Genomic DNA, 16,646 nt, shown 5'->3' on the forward strand with positions numbered 1-16,646 from the left:
GATTGAGCGTAACAGGCATGGTACGGACTTCAAAATCATTTGGATTTGGTTGTATAATCGGAAGTGGAGAAAACAGAGTTCACGGGAAGAATATTATTAAACTACGGGATTTTCTGGATTCAGTTTGGATAGTTTCTGGTGGGATTCAATCGAAGATTTACCTTGTTTTGGGCCTGTTACACTCAAACAGGACTGATAAGTCCATCAGGATCGAAAAAATTGGGTTGCAACGAAGGTTTGAAGGAAACAGGGGAGCACGCTTTCAAGAGAGGAAAACTCGGGATTTCCTTTGGTTGATTCGTCGAAGCTGCATGAAGATATCATCCTGGCACGAGTTAGACTCAATCTATTACGAGAAATATGCATGTTGGAGTATGTCAACTCTGAACAGACGCATGATGAGCTAAAACATGAAATGAATATATTTTCGTATCACTCTCTGTTGAAGTTGTTTTGGGAAGTTTAAGGAAGTAATATTCTCTGGATTATATTCTAATAATTGAAAGAGATTTTGACAACCCAGAGATGCGTAGAAAAGTTAAAGAGAGAAATAAATCTCGGTGATTTGGCAGAGGGAGTAAAGACGAGATATACTGCATTAATCGAGTGGTTGAGAGTGTTGGTGATGTATAAATAGGTTGTTGGCGTCACATGAGATGATATCGAGTGTTTGGGGAGGCTACAGAGTGGAGAAAATTGTTGCAGAGAAATCTGCATCAGCAGCAGAAAAATAGTGAAGAACACGAAGAATAGACAGACAAAGACAGTCATTAAACTCTGTAATTTATGCTTAAGATATATGACTGTCCATTACGACAGTTTACCGTTATTCTTTGTGTCAGTGGGTTTGAAACGCTTATAAACGTTGTGATTCCCTGTTTTAATTGATTTTCTTTTTTTCTCTTCTTTGGAAACACCATTTGAGCAATGAAATATTATTTTGAGAGTGTTTTCACCATGTGGAGCTAGAACACATCACTGGAACAACGGAGGAAGTTGTTTTTCACCCATGTGGTAATTAAATTAATTTTTTTATAACTATTTGCATATAATTTAATTGTTTTATGATTTCTATTAATCATTTGTTATTTTGTATGATGTTGCATGCTTAGTTTTAATTACTTTTGATGCGTCATGCTCACAACTTACAACTAATGTTTTATGAAATCTACTTTGGCAAAGAATAGAGTTAATATTACTTTTATTTTGAGCTATAATTGCCTATGATTAATTTCTGAACCATTTGAATATGAAAAACAATGAAATCCTGAGTCCCAGTAAATTCTTTATCATGTGACAATATTTTGTATATAATTTCTTATTTTTAGTATTTTTTATATTTCAGCCTCGAATCAATTCAACAAATTCCGAGTGAATGACAACCTTATTTACCACTATCTAAAATTCGATCAATTTTTGGCGCCGCCGACGCGGACTTGTTTTTAGATTAATTTTTAGGTTTATTTTTATTTTGTACAGTATTTTCATTTCATTTTAGATTTTTTTTCTTCCTTTTTATGCGTTTCTTTTTGTATTTCTTTTCAGGGACTTTTTGAGGATGATGACTTCTTCTGAGGAGACGTCACCTACGATGACGCTGGCGGAATCTAAGCATAGAAAGTCAAATTATCAGGAAACCTCATCTGAGATGACGCTTGCTGAATATAAGCGTAGGCAATGGTATGGAGTTTCTGCTCCACATGAGGTAAGTGGAGAATCTCCTCTAATGATATATGAGAAGTATTACAAATACACACCACCTAGTTTGGAACAAAGATTGAGAATTCTGGAATGCCAAAAATTATTTAATGATGATGATGATCAATCTTGTAGTAACTCTCCGTTCCAGAAAAAATTTGTAGATGACCCTGTGGATGATTGTGCAGATGATTTTCCTAATTCCATTGATGAATCTATCTCACAAGATAATTCACCAAACTTAGAGGTTGTTTCTAGACCCCTAGACTTCCAAAAGTTACCTAATGTAGGGTTAGAATTGTGTGCTTCTAAAATTTTATTGGAGTACTTTGCATCTAAATACCCAAAGGACTTGCATATTCCTGATACAGTGCATGAGCCGATTGATAATTCCCCAGTCTCAATAGAATCCCCATATTTTGTTCTTTACGCACTTCCTTGTGCAGTAAAAACTTGGTTTAGGGGTAAATCTTGGTTTTTGATAGTTTCAGCGTTTCCACGTTTTCATAACATAAGTGTGAAGCTGTCATTTGTAAATGTTGTATTTTGGGTTGATCCCCAAATTTTTAGGTTGTTAGTTTATGGGGATCCTTTTTGTATATTCCAGTAGGTGTACTTTTATTTTATTTATTTTTATATTTTCGTTTACTTTTTGCATTATGAATTTCCCATCTTAAGTTTTCCGTTGGATGACTCAATTACATTAAGGACAATGTAATGTTTAAGCGTGGGGGAGTGGTTAACTTTTTAATTTAGTGTTTCAGGAGTTTTATTTCAAATCATGATCAGATGTTGAGCGGGTCTATTGAAGGTTTGTAGGTAGTTTATGACCAGCTGTTGAGCGGGTCTTAAAAAAAAAGGATTAAAAAAAGAATATGATAAGACTAGTTGTGTAGCGGGTCTCTCTCTTTCTCTCTCTTATTCTATGACCAGCTGTGTAGCGGGTCTTTTCTTTTTCTTCTATGACCAGCTGTGTAGCGGGTCTTTTCTTTTTCTTGCATGTTATGACAAGCTGTGTAGCGGGTCTTTCTCTGTCTCTTATTATATGACCAGCTGCGTAGCGGGTCAGTTTTCTGTTTTGCTCGAGGACTAGAAAAATGTAAGTGTGGGGGAATTTGATGAGCACGAAAGTGCGACGCATTTTCACCCATAAATACATTAGCTGGGACTCATTTTATCACTAATAAACTTGTTTGTAGGTACTTTTGTGAAAATAAGCTCTTACGGAGAAAGTTGCTCGAAAAGTGGTTTTTGTACCCCGGAGGACACATGTTATTCGGACTCTCATTTTTGGATAAGGGGCACCTCAATTATTAAGGGGTACCTCAACGGATAAGGGGCATCTTCCTTACTATTTACACCCCACATAAGGCAAGTGCTAAAGGGACACCCGTACAGGATTAGGGGGAGGACTTCATCTTCAAAAATTCAAACCTGGTTTTTGGCGGGAAAATGGCAGCAAGAATTAGGGTTCGTGATTTACAATGGTTTTAGAGAGACTCAATGGCTAAGGTTGGTTGGGATGACTGGATTGAGCGTAACAGGCATGGTACGGACTTCAAAATCATTTGGATTTGGTTGTATAATCGGAAGTGGAGAAAACAGAGTTCACGGGAAGAATATTATTAAACTACGGGATTTTCTGGATTCAGTTTGGATAGTTTCTGGTGGGATTCAATCGAAGATTTAGATTGTTTTGGGCCTGTTACACTCAAACAGGACTGGTAAGTCCATCATGATCGAAAAAATTGGGCTGCAGCGAAGGTTTGAAGAAAACAGGGGAGCACGCTTTCAAGAGAGGAAAACTCGGGATTTCCTTTGGTTGATTCGTCGAAGCTGCATGAAGATATCATCCTGGCACGATTTAGACTCAATCTATTACGAGAAATATGCATGTTGGAGTATGTCAACTCTGAACAGACGTGTGATGAGCTAAAACATGGAATGAATATATTTTCGTATCACTCTTTGTTGAAGTTGTTTTGGGCAGTTTAAGGAAGTAATATTCTCTGGATTATATTCTAATAATTGAAAGAGATTTTGACAACCCAGAGATGCGTAGAAAAGTTAAAGAGAGAAAGAAATCTCGGTGATTTGGCAGAGAGAGTAAAGACGAGATATAATGCATTAATCGAGTGGTTGAGAGTGTTGGTGATGTATAAATAGGCTTTGGCGTCACATGAGAGGATATCGAGTGTTTGGGGAGGCTACAAAGTGGAGAAAATTGCTGCAGAGAAATCTGCAGCAGCAACAGAAAAATAATGAAGAACACGAAGAATAGACAGACAATGACAGTCGTTAAACTCTGTCGTTTATGCTTAAGATATAAAACTGTCCATTACGACAATTTACCGTTATTCTTTGTGTCAGTGGGTTTGAAACGCTTATAAACCTTGTGATTCCCTGTTTTAATTGATTTTCTTTTTTTCTCTTCTTTGTAAACACCATTTGAGCAATGAAATATTATTTTGAGAGTGTTTTCACCATGTGGAGCTAGAACCCATCACTGGTACAACGGAGGAAGTTGTTTTTCACCCATGTGGTAATTAAATTAATTTTTTTATAACTATTTGCATATAATTTAATTGTTTTATGATTTCTATTAATTATTTGTTATTTTGTCTGATGTCGCATGCTTAGTTTTAATTACTTTTGATGCGTCATGCTCACAACTTACAACTAATGTTTTATGAAATATACTTTGGAAAAGAATATAGTTAATATTACTTTTATTTTGAGCTATAATTGCCTATGATTAATTTCTGAACCACTTGAATATGAAAAACAATGAAATCCTGAGTCCTAGTAAATTCTTCATCCTGTGACAATATTTTTTATATAATTTCTTATTTTTAGTATTTTTATATGTAAGCCTCAAATCAATTCAACAAAGTCCGAGTGAACGACAACCTTATTTACCACTATCTAAAATTCGATCATACCCTGAATCGAATCTCCTTTGTGCAAGGTCGATTTCCCACCAACTAAAAACCATCAAACCTATAACTTGGGAACCCTGAACTTGGAACGATAAACCCTGAATTAAAAAACCTGAATCATGAACCCTAAACCATGCACTTGCGTGCGAATCATGAACCCTTTTGGAGAATGATGTAACAAACCTGAAAATGGTGAAACGGTTATGAAGTGACGTCAACGAACCTTAAGAATGATGAAGAAGGTCAACATGGCACTAAGGAAAGGGTAAATAAATAAAAATATAATGGGACTTAACCAAGATTGATGGAAAAATGGAGACACACCTATATTTGAAAAGTTGAAGAGAAAAAACGGGCATATATTTGTAAACTGGGTTTCAAATAGGACTATATTTCTTAATTTATCTTCCTATTACTATTTTTTCCCTAATTGTAGCTCCAGTTAGTACTTATGCAATAATTTCATGTTATCTTAGCCATGTTATATTAATATTGTGGCCTCAACAATGCCTTATGTATTGGATAAGGTAGTCAAGAGAATAATTAGCACTCCAATTTTCAATCGTAGTTTATGATGCATCCTATAAGTATTTTCAATCTTATTTTTAGAAATTTTCTAGGACACAGCTGTACCGCTTTACTGTGGTTCTCGGAAGAAAAAAATGCATAATCTCTGCATAGGTATTCACGTTTCTCTCCTGAATACAGGTATGCCATGAAATTGTTTTTTTTATTAACTTTGTCATATACCATGCAAGGAACTTATGCATGAAATGAATCAGTTATTTTCTCTTTATATGTAATTTTCTAACCTAATTTATATATTTTTATTTTTTACATGGAGCTACTTATATTTCTGAAAATAATGATTATGAATATGTTATATACATTTGTTATTCTATGTAAATATTTTCCATGTAACTTAATATTACGAATTAGGTAGTTTTTGCGTTTCCGGATATATACATGAACAAATAATTATATCATTTAGATTACCATTTTTTTTTATTAAAAGACCCCACTTAACCCAACTAAATTACATAGTATTTATCTCAAAAACGGACAATGATTATCCGTTTTTCACTTTTCAAAAACGGACAACCATTTGTCGTTGTCAATCTCTTCCAGCGGGGATTCCCAGTGAATAAATAACGTGAGTGGGAATCACTCCTCTAAATCGTGGTCTTTTCTCTAGTGAAGGGTAAGACCCAATCGTAGCGGCTGTGGCGGAGCGAGAAAATTATATTAAGGGGGCTAAAATGAAAATACCGAAATGTTGAGAGTTTGGTGGGCTAAATATACTAATATTTGGTGGGATAAATATAAAAGACAGGAGGAAATGAAGGGTTTTTCTATGGTTATCAAATTTTTTGGCTCCACCCCTGCGTTAGGGTAATCTTTAATAATTAGAATTCTTCCATAAATGACGTCTATTAAATCTTAATCCATTTTGTTTGATAAAATTTTCTCATACCTCCTTGAATTCTTTTCTCAAAGATAAAGTAGGTTAACCCAAAAGCCTCTGATTAGATGATCGTAGACCAATGGAGGTCCAGTTTTCTTCTTTCACATTCTAAACAACAACTTTCATTGTACATTGTGCTCTTCTTCTTTTTCTGCATCTAACATGGTATTTTAAAAACATTTTGTTGTTTCTTAATTACAGATGAGGAAGATTCGTGCAAAGCCTGGTGCCGTTCATAAAAATCGATGGGTATAATACTTGTTATTTCTTGAACATTTTGTTGACTTAGATTCTTTTCGAATATATATACATAACATTCTGTAATATTTTGATGACTAAAATGTCTTTCTAATGTAGGATATTTTTTGTATATAGACTTAAAATTAATTTATAATCGTTTATCTGTGCCTTCATTATCCCAGGTCCGTTGTTTTTGAGATGAATCATGCAATGTAATTAGCTCCTTTTTTATTTACGTCCTGGAAGTATGTTTCGCAGTTAACATGATATTTAGCACTTAGAAGTATATAACCTAGCATTAAGCCCTGTGATAGTCGTCACAGCTCCTGTTTCATCTTCCACTTTTTTTTCTGAAATACTTCAAAAAATAACGACAACAATATGTATTTTTCTTGTACAATTATCACCTCGATAATTTCTGCGGGAACTATGATTACGCACATATCCTACGTTTTTTTTTGCAAGGTCTGCAAGCCATATATTACCAATATTTTTGCAACTATTGTAGATGCATGAGTGCAAGCCGTATAGTACCAATTTTTTTGCAATTGTAGATTCACAGTAGCACGTGGTGTTTCTGTATGTACATACTTACATATATTTTTTCTGTCATAACATAGCTTCTCAAAGAATAGGGACGGGCTTATCAAGGGGCCATAGCCCGTCCGTACTTTTGACCCAGCAGATTTTAATGTAGGAAATTTTTTAAAGTTATTATCAAGCCCATTTATAAATTTATGATTCTACTTCTCCCATATAAATAAATTTTCACGTTTCACTATTAATTTCGCACATTTTATGCTTTTACTTGTACATAAATTTCTATAGAGAAATCCCAATTACTATGCACCATTAGTGATATTCTACCAGTACATTTTTGGGTCGTTCCCTGTCAAAGAAAGTCTATACGTTCTCGTATGGATGGATTTTGTTTTTCCTCTATATATATATATATATATTTTACCAACCTCCATGATTTCTAAATCACATTTATTAAAACGGTTACGACATTGTACCTATTAGCACATATTATTCTTCCCCACCGCTGTATCGTTTTAGTGTTTTCTTACCATTACAGGCGCCTACCTTGTCATTCAGATATACAGAGTCAAGAGAATAGTCATATATATATATGACTCTGTAGAGGAATCCATATCGAGATCTGGTAGTATATGGAGAGTTTATAGACTTCTGTTTGACTTTTTTTGATTAAATTTTGTGCAGGTTTCAGTTCTTAGAAATACCAGACAGCAAAGCTCATCTGGTATTGACCATATTGCAGCACGAATAGATCTTATAGCAACCAAAAACCTCCACCAGAAGAAATCCAGACTGGTTTAGTTTGGAACGTTCAAGAAATTTGAAATGTAAGAAACGGAATCTGGAAATATTAATTGTGCCAGATATTCGAAATGCAAGAGACTTAGGTATAGTAATAATAACCTATATGGATTTCTCTGATTGTTAGTATGTAGCTGAAATACTTTAAGTTGTATGCCTTTGTGAATTCATACACTTGCAGAACATTCGGATTGATGAATACCACAATAAGTTAAATACATGGATATACTACACCAATTTTTGAATCATAAAAGCAACAGAATGAAAAAATATTATTATCAGAAAAGTAGTCTCAGGGATAAATTATATAACCAAAATAATAAAAGTTACGTGAGAAGGTTGTTTTTGTGTTTTGTTTTCTAAACGTGTTGTATTTTTAGAATTTTTGTATGGGAATCAACAAAAATGCAAAATCGTAACTGAATACTCCAATTCTTCCAAAACTATCACCAACTGCAAATAAGAAAACAAATCAATTGGTATTAGGGTTGTGTAGACACGGTCACGGATAAAAGGAAGATCAATTGTTGTTTCTCACGACATAGAGCACTGAGCACATGACAAAAATAGCTTCTCTAACTCGTTTTGATCCATCAGATCTGCACATCAAAGAACTATTCACAAAAGAAAATCACCTGAGATGTCTTCGAAGAGGGAACCAGAATCAACTGAATGCACTTTCCATGATATGTTCAAAACTAACGACAACCATGGATTAAGCCCAAAAACAACTGATATTTTCTTATCACATGACAAAACCCTAGGACTCTTTCCTCTGCATGAAGTTTTAGAATCAACGGAAAATATTACCAATTTATTATCGATGGAAAGTAGCAGCGTGGATTTTGAGCACGTCTTCTGAATGGTCTGCAAAATTACACAACACGAATCAAAATAAAATAAAATAGCGTAAGCATGCAAAAACAAAAATGATAAATAAATACATAAAACAAAACGTGCACTAAAAAAATCATGTTGGAAGAGAAAACCGACGACACCAGTGAGATTTTTGGTTTTGATTGCACGTTTTATATATTGAGATGCCAAGCCGAGATAAATGAGTAGTTTTATAATCGAATAGGAAGTTAAACCGAGTAATTTGGAAGTAATGTTGTATTTGCCAAAAATAAAATACTCCAAAAGATTACTTTGTTTATTTATACCCATAAATCTCTTCGAGAAAATCTTTAGAAATTCATTATTAGGAAAAATATCAAGATATGCTCTTGATTGGCTTAAAATATATGGATGGCCACAAGGGTCGAGATCGTCTGTGCCACTGCTTGTGTGTGCCCTATGTGCCATACCAATAGAAACACGCCACATCATTCCTCTCATTAACCATGACTAACTAAATAGATTTTCTATTTATACAACACTAATCGATTAGGAAAGATAATTAATTAGTTAAAGAAGATATTACAAATCCAAGAGAAAATACCGTGTTTCTATTGGTGTGGCACATAGGGCACACACAAGCAGTGGCACAGACGATCACGACCCTTTAGTTACTTGTTGCAATCTTTTTTTTTCGAAAATATTTTGAGCATTATTTTACACAGATTTTGGAACGATATTTTTTTTATGGAATGTACGATATTATGAGAAAAAAAAAGTGAAACTTTATCTATGGAAATAATATCTGTATCATTATTTTGATATCTTTTGATAAAATATGCAATTTTAATTTTTTTTGGTCTCTGATAACGATTCTCTTTTTCATTACTTTTTCTTTTTCTTTTTCCACTACCATAATTTTATTGTTTGGTGATTTTTGCTTAATTAAAATGTCCTACCAATTTAATCATGATTTTACACTTAATGATTATGTGTTATTTTAATTTTTACAGGATTAACAACCCTTTCATAAGCTCTTAAAAGAAGATTACTCAATTCATGTGTGACATCTACAAATCAGATATTTTTCTTTTAATCATGGATTTAAATTTAATCAATGATCCGGCTATTTAATATCAACTTAACGTGTAATTGCAACAATTAAATTGAAGTATTTTATTCTACCGGTAGTTTGGAGTTGTAATTAGGCGAGTTTTATTATAAAAACTGTAAATGGACATTGGACATTGGACTATTACTTTTTAAATTCTTATGATCGATTTAATTTTATGATGAAATCATGATGAATATTGTATATTTAATTTATTATGGTTCCGCAAACATATTCCATGTATAATTTTTGTTTTTTTCGGCAATATTAAAGTTGTCTATATTTTTTTTTGTAATGTTTTCAAAATTATATAACATTTAGTAGTTTTTAGGTAATTATATGTTAGAAGGTGATTGGCGGAATAATATATTGTGGGGCTAATAGATTTTCATCAAATTCTATTGGTCGAAATATAAAATGGTGGGGCCAGAATCAACCAGAAGCTCCGGTTAACCACAACGCTCGAAAAAAACTCTATTTTTATATAGAGAATTGATGATTTTCATTGATTTTTATGCGAGTAGTAGTTGTTTCCTTCATACGATCTTGGAATTTTTATGTTATACAAAGGTAAAAACAATCTAGATTTTAGTTAAGTAATCAGTTGTAGAAATTTCTCAAAGGTAAAAAAAGATACTTTCCCCGTTCCTAATTAATAGGCTGGTTTTGTTTTCAGAAAATATTAAGAAAATTAAGAGAACTAATCATTCAAAGTGGTCTCATGACACTCTTTAATAATAAAAGAAGTGAAGTGAAATGGTCCATGACACTTGTCAGCAAAAGAAGTAAAGTGAAATGGTCCACATGACACTTGTCATCAAAAGAAGTTAAGAGAAAAGTAGTCCCAGAAAACTAAAGTGACATTAGACTTTCTCAACTAGGAAACCAGCCTTTTTTTTTGAAACATATATTTATAGAACAAGCTTATTATAGGGGCGGCATGGTTTATTAGAGGGGCAGCATTCTAATAGGACAAAAAGGGTCATTACATGATCATTCAAGGTGTCCCTTATCAAAAAAGAACTGGAAATGACAAATTAACCCCCCATAATTGATAACCTTGTTTAGTGATGATAATCAAGTTTAGTGTTAATGATTAACTTCACTTATATTAACTCAAAATCAAAACCAAAATCAGATTTTTAGAGTTAAAAAACAAAAAAAGTTTAGAGGAGAAGAAAAAGAAAAACTTATGTGATATTTGTGAAACCCTAGATTTTGATTCACTCAACCAAAATGAGTGATTCCAGTTGCAAATTTGAGGTGGGTGAATTTCCATATAATAGAGAAAACAAGTACTACATACCTCTTGATGGAGATCCTGATATGGAGTATTTGTTAGATGGTGTAGATGTTTTAACCCAAGATGAAGGTCAATCTCAACCAATTGAAAAAATTAACCAACAAAGTGAAGAACCCACTACTGAAAATGACCAGATATACTTATAAACTAGTTCCCATTAGCTTTTTGTTGCTCAAAATTATCTAAAGTACGTAAAAAAATCAAATTTTTAAAAATTTCAGAAGAACATACGGTTGGAATTGAGCTCTGGACCAACCGTAATTGTAGGTTACGGTTCGTAATGTATCAATTACCAACCGTAACTGGTTCAATTTTGGGTAAAATCCAGAAATAAACCAGTTACGGTTCGTATATTTTCTTTACTTAGGAACCTTAGAAAACTTACGGTTGATCATATCATGCAGTAGTTACCAACCGTAACTAATCATTTGCATGGGATTATTCAATGCACTAGTTACGGTTGATGACGTGTAAATAGTTACCAACCGTATGTTTTATACGGTGTATATTTTAATTTTCCTCTCCAACCGTAAGTTACATTGTATGTTTGAATTTTATTTGATTAACTTACGGTTTGTTATAAGATGAAACTTACCAACCGTGTGCGTTCTACGGTTAGTAAGTGTTAGAGATACAAACCGTAAATGAGTTCCGGTTTGGATAAACCGTAACAATACCAACCATATCTTTGTATTTGTTTTCGTTTTGTTGACTCGTTTAGACTAATGTTGGTATATTTTTGTCCAGGTCGTTGATGTACCTCCCATAACGGATGAACAACCTTTAGCAAATGCAATTCTCACCCAAGATTCTAGCTTTCACTATTTAACCGAGGAGACATGGGATGAGAAATATGTTGCAAAGAAGTGGGCTAGAGAACGAGGCAAGTTGATTATGTGTATCATAGTTTGTAGTAGTACCACTAGTGATATTGCCTTTCAAATGGTTTGCGAGTGTAGTGAAAAACATAAAAGTCACGCAAAAAAGGTACCGTGTACGAAGCAAAGGCAAAGAGGAAGATGACTACTTTCTCTAAGAAGACCGGATGCCCCTTCAAACTTCAATTTAAAAGGAACGCGGATAAAAAGTGGTTTTTGGAAAAAAAGTTGTATGCGGTAGTCATAACCACCCTATACCGGATAGTTTGCTAACACACTCTTATGCTGGACGCCTTACTGAAGAAGAAGAGAAGATCGTAGAGTCTTTGACAGAAATTCGTATGAATCCCATTGATATCCTCGCTCACTTAAAGGAAAGAAACCCACAAAATGCTTCTACTTTGCCTAATATCTACAACGCAAGAACAAAATTGAAGAATAAGAAATGGGAACAAAGGAACGAAATGCAACAATTAAGGCATTTGGAGGAGGCGCATAATTACTCGGTTTTCCACGATGAAGATGAGAAAGGACGAATAAAATATCTTTTATTGGCTCATCCCGAGTTTGTAAAGTTGGCTCGGTGCTCTCATCAAGTGCTTCTAATGGATTGCACATACAAAACCAACAATTTTGAGATGCCGTTGTTCAACATTGTCGAGCAAACTTCTACAAATGCTCCTTTTAGTGTTGGTTTTTGTTTCTTGAAAAATGAGCTCAAAGAGAGCTATGTGTGGGCATTAAACCAAGTGGAGCTATTCTACATAGAGGGATACACTCCAAAGGTGATTATTACCGACAAGGAACAATATTTGTTGAATACAATAAAGAGAGTTTTCCCGGAAGCTCATAACCTTCTTTGCACGTTCCACTTGTGGAATAGTATTGAAACTAAGTGCATGCGCATTGTCCGTCCAACCAAAAAAGGCGAAATGGATAGAATAAAGAAACTACCGGTTGATCAACAAAAGGAAGCCAAAGAGAAATTTAAAAAGGATGACAAGTTGGCGGAACTAAAATGAGATAGTTTCAAAATGGAGTGGAGAGCCTTGGTACATTCTATCACCGTGGATGAATATGAGGATAGAGTTCATATGTTAGTGGCTAATTGGAAAAGAAGTTACACAAGTGTTGTGAAGTATTTGTTGGATAATTGGTTGGATCCGCACAAAGAGAAGTTTGTAGCGGCGTTCACTAACCAATATAGGCACTTTGACAACCAAGCTACAAGCACGGCGGAGTCATCTCACAACCGGTTGAAGAAGAAACTTCATAATTGTAATGGTGGGTTAGTTACGTTATTCGAAGCCATGAATGCTTATTTTCTCCGTGATCACGATAGAGTTACGGAGTCTTTTGAAAAAAGCAAAAGTAAACTACACACCAAATGGTTAGACAATTCGTGGCTAAGGGGAATTACATTTCAAGTTTCGCGCCGCGCAATTGATAAGATAATGTATGAAGTACAACATTTTGAATTGGGGGATTATGAAGAAGAGTGTGTTTGTCCAAACATGACAAGTTTGGGACTCCCATGTCGGCATGTTATAGCCACATACCAAGAAAAAGTGATCCCGATTCAATATGTTGATCCCTTTTGGCAACAATTATCATTCCGTGAAATAATAATTGATCGAGATTTTGGAGGAATGTTTGGCGATACCGAGATTGGAAAAGCTCTATCCGAGAAATATGCTTCATTAAGTCGTGACCAAAGACAAATATGGTTGAGTAACTTGAGATATTTCGTATATCCACAATTTAGGTTTGATATCAAGGAACCACCAAAGGGGAAGAGTAAGGGGAGGCCTCCTACCAAAAAAAAGAGTTACGTACGAAATAAAACTGCAAGGGAATTGGCGGAAGAATCAAAGAAAAGAGATCCTTCGGGTTATGAATGGTTGAGAAAGGAATATGAAGCGGAGGATGATATGTAAGAGGATGATATTCAAGGTAGAAACAAACGGAAAATAGGTCAAGCGGAGCCAAGCCGTCGAAATGTACAAGAAAAATGTATCGAGCTACCTACTGAAGAAAGTTCAACAAGCAAAATTGATGTTAAAGGAAAAGGTCCGGTATTTTGCTCGAAACAACTTCAAAGAAGCAAAGTTGTTGTTAAAGGAAATGGTTGCAAATAAAGTGCAAAAAACGATGATGGAGTTAAAGGTAAAGGTTCTTTTGTCGGTTCCGAGGTTTCCTTCCAAGCTAGTTCAATAAAAAAACTTGTTGGTAAAGTTGGTCTTAAACAATTAGCAAGGATCAATGGAAATAGTCCGATGGTTGAAAACATTCCATCAAGTGGTGAGAAGGAGATGCTTCGTATAAAATGAGTTCCTAAACCACCACCTAGAGATGATAATGGTCGATATATCCGGAACTATTACATTCTCTATGAAAGTTACCTTATTTTTTCCCCCGACTATATTCGTGATTATATCAAGGCCACGGATGATGTTCATGATGATGAGAATTGTGGTTACCACGTCTTCGTGGATCAACTTGGACTCTTTGAAGACGCGAAAGGGTGGGGTTGTGACCAAGTTACTTACGTAAGGCAAAAATTCTTAATGGAACTACGTGGTCACCGCGACTTCTATAAGCCGATGATGAGAGTTGAAAGAGACGAAACTGATGAGGTGTTAAATGAGAGCTTCGCGGGAATGGAAAGGCGGTTAAACGACAATATATGTTTGACAAGCGGATATTGGATGCACATGCCTATATGTGGCCAACTACTTTCCAACGCATTCAATTGCGTCATTCATTTAATATCCGAAGACATGAACCATACATCTGCACCAACAAGGATACCGTTTGACGAAGATTTGTCAACAACAAAAACAGTTTTCATGGGGCACGTGCAAGGAAATCATTACATCGGCCTCTGATTGCAAGAAGGAAGCCCATTACCTCCATTGTGGAGGGAATTTGGTTGTGACGGTGAACTCCCCAAGTCTTGGTGCAATCGATTTGATGCAAAGATCGCATTATGGGAGGCAATAATACAATCCTTGCCATCCCAATTCATAGTTATGACCGATGATTCGGATGCGTAGATGTTTCTAAGGGTGGTGAGATACATTTTATATCTTTTATTTTGACTAAATGTGATGTGATTAAAAGTGACAATATTATATATATTTTTATTCATGTTATGTATGAAGTATTTTGTTAAATTTGGGTAGAATTCAAGTTTAAGAGTTATTTACGGCTGGTAAGGATGGTTCAATTACGAACCGTAACTATATTCACGAACATAATCTAACTGCCATTGTCATTTACGGTTGGTCACGATACTGAACATACAAACCGTAACATAGGCTACGGTTGGTTTATTTAATATTGTTACCAACCATAACTAACATTTACAACTACGGCTAATCAGATATAAGTCATTTAAAACCATTAGACCATCTTCATTACTAAATCAACATTACAACCATTAAACCATTACAAATATAAATGACATTACAACTAAATAATTCGTGTGAATTAAAAGGATACTAATATCCCGGTCTACGAGTGCGATAGAAGTCTTTAAGGATGTTGAAATGAGGTAAGTATTGAAAACTCGACCTTTTCCATCGTTTCCATTCCTGAATAGAGCTCTCTAAAACTTCAGCGCCAGTTTCACCCCTTAATCGTATTTGACCCATATTACGAACTAATGCCATAAATTCTTGAACGTTATCCCGAATAGTTCCATATCGAACATACAACATAATTCCATCGCGGTGATTAGGGTTACCTGTTTCGGAACAAAAGTTTTCAAAAAAAAATCTCAAATAACTTGTACTCACAAAACCACATCGACGTCGTTCTTCTCCTCTTTTTGGATAGCATAGAACATATTTGCGGCAAATATATAAATCTTCTTCCAATGTAAATTCAGGGTTTGAAGCCATAATCTAGTGTAAGGTAAGGTAGGAGATGATTCATGTGGAGGTGTAACTTCTAGTAAGGAGGATAAGCATATATATATATAACAATTCAGTTTTTTTTAGTATGTAACAGATCTATTTTTTGAAAATAGAGTCGTTGAAGGTTTCAACGGCTATATTTTCAAATGTGACAAAGACAACTCAGTAAATAAGCTCATGAATATCCAGAAAATAGATAAGTTACGGCTGGTAACTAAAAACTGGTTGCAAACCGTAGCTCTGAGAATTGATTTTTTTATCACTGTTACGGTTGGTATGTATTAGAAGTTACACACCGTAACTCGGATCAAAAATCAATATACAGGTATACGGTTCACTACTCAGTTACATTTACCAACCATAACTCTGCAAAAAAAAAATTATACCAGGGTTACGGTTGATTATGTCATTTATTTACCAACCGTCAGTGTGTCCTCTCCATAGCTCAAAAGTTCGGGTGTAATATACGGTTGATAAGTGTAAAACAAATACAAACCGTAGCACACCTACGGTTTGTAACTTAAAGTAGTTACCAACCGTAAGTTCTCTATGGTTTGTAAGTGTAGTTTCTTACCAACCATGACAGCGTATAACTTGAACATTTGTTGGCTAGACTAGTTACGGTTTGTAACTTGAAAATTCATACCTATCGTAACTTGAGAGATATCTCTATTTGATCAGTCAACCAGTAATTAATTACACATTTCATAACATGTTAATTCATTCCAAGTAATTCATAAGCTAAAATCTATAAACTAAAAACAAACCACACAACCATGAGCTCTTGATAATATCCGTAAACTGAAAACAAACCACATAAAGCTAAGAAATAAAAAGTTGTCCTGCTATCAAATTTCACACAACCATAATTAAACACGACGACCACGACCTCTTTTGTTGGTGGTACCACCACC

Source organism: Papaver somniferum, chromosome 8 (genome assembly GCF_003573695.1).
Source record: "Papaver somniferum cultivar HN1 chromosome 8, ASM357369v1, whole genome shotgun sequence".
In the NCBI taxonomy this organism is placed as follows: domain Eukaryota; kingdom Viridiplantae; phylum Streptophyta; class Magnoliopsida; order Ranunculales; family Papaveraceae; genus Papaver; species Papaver somniferum.